The following is a 6,332-nucleotide window of genomic DNA, read 5'->3' on the forward strand; positions in this document are numbered from 1 at the left end:
TTCAAAATTTACCTTTTATAGTTAAAACAGCAGAGTATTATACCAACGTAATCAAATGTTTCTTTTTTAATTTTCAGCTTTACAACTAAGTTACATAAAGTAATATGTCTAACTTGATGTTTTTGTTTCTATCATAACACCTCAATCCACTCTAATGCAAAAGTTTTAGTAACTAATTAAAAATACTTTTTAGGGTATGAATTTTTGTATCTGGCCACTGTGGAAAATAATCATTAATATTTTATGGGAAACATTCAAAGTTATCAGATTAAATAGCTTTAAAATAAGAAACAAACAAGCATAATAAAACATAATTTTCGAGAACATTTTTCATCTCAGATACATTACTCTGCAAATTTCAACCATTTGGAAAAAGTTAGTAATTGAGCAATAAAAATGTTATTTTTCGATCAAATGTTTAAGTAAGAATATAGTGGAAGAAAAATTGTTTTAAACCATATAAAATTTCATAAAAAAATGAAAAATAAGTATACAATAATAACTTAACAATATATGAGCATTATGCAGATACCAATTCGTCTGACACTGCTGCTGCTATGTACAGGTTTTGTTATTACTCATGCGAGGAACGTTCGTGCGGGTTCGTGCTAGGCTTACATGCAAAATATACTTTTATAATCCATAATTTACTCCTATATTTCAGCACTCTAATAAAGACTCCACCTGGACTTACATTTATTGGATTATCATTTATGGGAAGGATTGTTCAGGCTATTGGATCAGTACCTCTGTTTACTCTGGGCTATGTCTTCATTGCCAACGAATTTACTGAATATCGTTCAACAGCTCTGGTGATAATAATTTCTTTTTAGAATCTCAAATCTACAATATTACTGTAAATACCATATAATCTATGATTAACTGATAGTTTAAAAAATATAGCCTCATTAGTGGTATGAAAATCTATTATTTGAGATTTTATTTGATAAATTCTAATTAAATTGATTTTTGAGAAAACTAATAGAAAAATATCAAGATGATGTCGGTTAATAATAAGTGATAGCTTCGAAGTAATATTTCTGTTCACAAACTAAAGTATTTTAATTTTTAATTTTTAATACAATTTACACTTCATTTGGACTTCAGTAAAACTAATTTTTCTATTGATATTGGCATGAAACCCATGCGAACAGCGGTATGTCTGTGTACTTATAACGCTACACTTCGTAATTCGAAATCCGTTTTTAGAAAGCACACAAACAATATATTGTAGCTTTGTGCAAAGCGTACAAAAAACATATTTCATATACGCAACACTTTAAAACTTGGATATCAAAAACAATTTCCCATTCTTATATACCCAACAAATCCTCAATCCGAAACAGAGAAAACGTGTAAAATAAATATTTTTAAAAATTAATAAAATTGAAAACTATAGCCTGAATTTATTTTGCACAAGTGAAAATTGCCAACCATTTGTAATAACACATAGTCTACTGTAGTAACGATGAATCAGCTATACAGCCACTGTTCAAATGAGTTTTAGTGTAATACATGTATAAGAGACCCGAAGTTGTTTTGATACAAAATATTTTGCTAATCTCTTTCGCCACAAAAAACACCCACTTACAAATGTGAAACCATAGAAAACAATTTCGTAATTGTCACTGAAACAATTATAACATTTGTTTTCTCTTTTATCTCGCCTTGATTAAGTGATAAATGAGAGGGAAGGAATCTTATCAAAATCGCGCTGATGAATCTAAAAAATTTTGTTTGCCATCAAAAATTGGGAAATAGATGAAAATAAGAGCATTTTCGGATTAAAAAAAATTTGATCTCGCGACACGTAGACCATGTATCATATGTTTCTACTAACATTGGAAGCTGCTGCATTAGTGTGTTTCTTCTACTGGGGATAATATTTTTTTTATTTTTGTTTGTTTTAAAACAGCGATAGAATTTAATGACTTGAGTTTTCCTTGATTTACACAAAGATGTTACTTAGTCAAAAGAAGTCTAAACTTTGTTTGTATGCAACCAAGGTGATGTGACCAAATTACCGCTTGATTACCTTTTTGTGATACATAAGTGTACGCGAGTTTCTTGAAAAGTAAGTCGCCAGACATCTGCCTGTAAATTGTTCTGATGACGTTTTGGAATATTGTTTCGTTTACTTTTAGTGATCAGCGCTCTGTTTTTGTGGTTGGGTACGTTTTGAACGTCGGTGATATCTTGATATATTTCGAAATAGATTATAAGAATGCTATTTTTCCATCAGTTCAACGTGGAGTTTAATATGATTATTGGTCTGCAATGGAGGCGTTTTGTGAACGAGGTTTCAATTTTGTTATGCCTGTGACGACAGTAGTTTTGCAGTACGTGGTAAAGTATTCAGTTTAAAGTGCAAAATTACATAACTCTGTAAAATATGATATATATTTGTCTTGCTTGGTATGTTTTGAATTTCGCGTAAAGTTAAACAAGGGTTATCTGTGTTAGCATTCTCTAATTTAGGAGTGTAACACAAGAGGGGTGGCAGCTCGTCATCATCACCTACCGAGAACTTTTGGACTACTCTTTTGCTTGGTTTGTTTTGTTTTTGAATTTCGCACAAAGCTACTCGAGAACTATCCGTGCTAGCCGTCCCTAATATAGCAGTGTAAGATTACAGGGAAGTCAGCTAGTCATTATTACCCATTCGCAACTCTTGGGATACTACTTTACCAACGAATAGTGGGATTGATCAATACTTTATAACATCTCCACGCCTGAAAATTCGAGCATGTTTGGTGTGACGGGAATTCGCTCCCGTGAACCTCCGACTACGAGTATAATGCCTTAACCACATGGTCATGCCGGTTCATATTTCTCTGGAAAGTTTGATTTTATTTATTTCGTTATCAAGTCTTTAAGCGATGCTTAAAGACACTCATTGATATGAATATTATGTCCGTGTATTGGCAAACGTATCTTACAATATATGTCAAGGCAAGTCATGGTCGCAAATATGATCCGAAGATTACGAGTAAAAGAAGTTAAGTTACCCTGCATTTGTGACTCTTTTAAACTGTAAATTTGGATTTTTTTACTTGTAAGACAATTTTCGCACATGAGGTCTTTCTTCAAGTTTTGAAATGTGATTTTACGTTTAAACACAGATTATTTTCCTTTCTATCTAAATTATTACTGGTCAAGAATTGAAATGAAGCCTAGGTCATTCCATTAATTGAACTTTACACCATCATAAATGTATTTTTCAACCGATATTTGTATTTAACAAGTTTCAAACAATGACAGAAAATTATTCTCTGTGTTACTTAATAAAGTTATTAAAAGTATAAATTATAAAACGGCAAAACATAGTAGAGAAAAGTGTCCAAAGATTCAAACACATTCAAATCAAACTTTTTTAGTCATTACAAATGTGATACATATGAGTTCATGCTTCGAGAATGTCTACTGTTGACACCTGAAATGCAGAAGAAATCGAATGCACATTTATTAAATAACATGTTCTTGAATAGCAGCAGAATGGTTAACAAAGTGATTTATAACATAAATGATAAAATGATAAAACTTACAAAAATATTGTATTAATAAGTACAAATAAACTTGTTAATTTATTTACAATAATAGTTATTCTGGTTTTCAGGTTAAAGGTTTTATGCTACTATTTTTCTTCATTGGAGGGATTCTCTTGTGTTTATCTGCAATCATGTTCTTCTTGTTACCAGACACAGGTGATATGATATAAATTTTATTATAATTAACTCAACCTGTGTTAAAATTCTATGCTATGATATTTTAATTTATGGTTGTTAGACTAATTTAATACATAAATCGGTTTTCAAAATAACTGTAATCGTATTTATTGGTTGCTTAGAACCACTTTCGTTTGATTAAAAATATTTTAAAATTTTCAGTCATTAATATGTTATTTCTTAATATTTTGTTTGTAATATAGTCAGTTACACTTGATTATTCTCCTTTTTTGCCTCTTATGTTTAATCAAAATATGCTACCCAAGAAAACAAGGGTGAAGTTTTGAAGATTATTCTTAACCGATCTTTTATTGTGGAAATGATAAATACCTTAACAGGCTTCATTATCGTGGGCTTAAATGAGGCGACCTTGGAGCCTCACATCAGACAGGTACATTAAATTCAGTTGTTTTTTGTGTTCCATGAATTCCTTTGAAAACATCAAGCAGTCAAGTCGTATTAGAAAATTGGTTTACATTATCATCAGTTAGATTTTATTTTTTCTATCGCAATTTTAAATTTTCCAATGACGTAGCAAGTAAATTAATGATTATTTGAACTAATCGCTTCGTTAGTCAAAATAGCTATACACTAACTACTCGTTTGTTTGTTTTTCTTGCGAAAAGTTACACATTAAGCTACTTGCGATAGTCTACCGAAGATATTCGAGCCTGGAATTTCTTTACTATTTTGAATTTAAGTATAAAAGTAAAAACAAAATGGTCCAGTCTATTTAATTTCAACTCTCGAACTATTTGGAATTTGTAAACTTGTTTTCAACATTTATTAATAAAAAAGGAGATCTAACTATTCACAAAATATATTTTGATGGCAAATGTTTTAAGGGATTTAGATCGATATATATACATACATTTCTATATTAATGTCCACCATTGTACTATCAAAATAAAATATAAACATTTAATATATTTATACTCGGATAAATATGGAAAATAAATTGAACAATCAAATCCAGTTACAATTCTATGACTCAAGAAATCAAATTGTATATTATTGAATATGAGTTTTATCATTTTCTGAAGCATTGTGTGATTACTTCGTGCAGTTTGGTCTGGCACCAACGGTTGTTGGACTTATATTTATTGTGTCTGGTGGAATGTATTCGATTGGATCTCTTGTCAGGGGAAAAATTTATCACAAAACTGTGAGTATACAGATTCAATTGATTAATATTTGTCTTTTATAAAGATGGATTATTATACTTAAATTAAAAAGTAACCACGATGTTTAAATAAAAAGCCAACAACATTTCAATTACGATAAATATTCATATTCATTGCTTATAAAACAAATTTACAAACAGACATCCAATCAAAATAAAAGTACAATTTGCAATAAACCTGAATTAAATAGGCATGCTCTGAGCTCATTTTATTGTTTTTCAGCTACATTCTTGCTTTCCAATCTATATAAACAACAATATTTGCATAACGAGTTTATTATTAATTTGACCCGCACCTTTCCTTCCTCCAAAAATGTAAGTTTTATCTCATATTATACACTATGTGTTTTTATATCTCGGATTGTTTTCTTGTATTTCCAAACTTATTTTTTCTCTAGGTAGACAAGGAAACAATTTAGAGTTTAGATATTCTACTACAAGAAAATTTCGTTCTCTTCGGTTTTTCATACTTTTCGCATCATAAAACAAAAGTTATTATCTGCTATTGTTCTTGTTAGTTCATCATAACTAACTGCAAGCTAACGATCATAATGGAGCCACATCTAATACGATAAATTATGTAATTAGAAACAGTTTAGTACGTTAAGATCAACTTATAGTGGTAGGCGTATTTACTTTAACTAACTATATTTATCTACGTATTACTATTACATACACAGTAGCAACTCATTGCTATTCCAGGTTAATACTCTCGCATCAGGCTAAGAATATTAAGGAATTAAATGACAATAATTTAGTTATGGTTAAGTTAAAATGTGACACTCCAACGTACATTTACCTATATTTAATATTATTAGTCTACTTTGATAATTTTAAATCAATAAACTAAAATACCTTAAAATTGATTTTCATGTTTTAATTATATTTCGAAAATTTCTAATTCTGAAAAAAAAATATCTTTAACATTTTAATGGCGTGACTGCTAAAATTTATGTTCTTCACATTAAACTCGAAAATTTAATTTCTTTCAAAGTTTTATAAGTATGACATTAACTTATAACAAGAATGACATTTCTATATAAATAAAATCTTACTGTGTGAATAAAAATATTTCAAATCATAACATATGCGTTCTACTATCATATACGGGGTATTTTATTCTTTCGAATTTCTCTCTCGTTGTTATCGGAGGGGTAAATTTCCTTATACAATTATAATTTAATAATAATTTCCTTATACAATTATAATTTAATAATAATCATACAAATAAGTACATCGACATAATTTTAAACTGAAATCATTTATGTATTAAGGTGTTTTCTGTTATATGACCAATGTTATTTATAAAATTAAAAATACTTAATAAATATGGGCTATAAATTAAGAAATCAGCAGTTTTTTATTCAATTAAATCTATTGCTATAAAAGCTGTAAAGGATAATAAAATATACTTTATCGGTAAG

General features: G+C 29.1%; 1 long non-coding RNA gene across 1 annotated transcript; it reads left to right on the forward strand.

The window, feature by feature from the left end:
• Positions 1-725: 725 nt before the first annotated feature.
• Positions 726-4,114, forward strand: LOC143254571 (uncharacterized). The gene is made up of 3 exons (XR_013030259.1): positions 726-812; positions 3,617-3,704; positions 3,992-4,114. It is a non-coding gene; the product is annotated as an uncharacterized LOC143254571 (long non-coding RNA).
• The last annotated feature ends 2,218 nt before the right edge of the window (positions 4,115-6,332 follow it).

Source organism: Tachypleus tridentatus, chromosome 6 (assembly GCF_004210375.1).
Source record: "Tachypleus tridentatus isolate NWPU-2018 chromosome 6, ASM421037v1, whole genome shotgun sequence".
Classification (NCBI taxonomy): domain Eukaryota; kingdom Metazoa; phylum Arthropoda; class Merostomata; order Xiphosura; family Limulidae; genus Tachypleus; species Tachypleus tridentatus.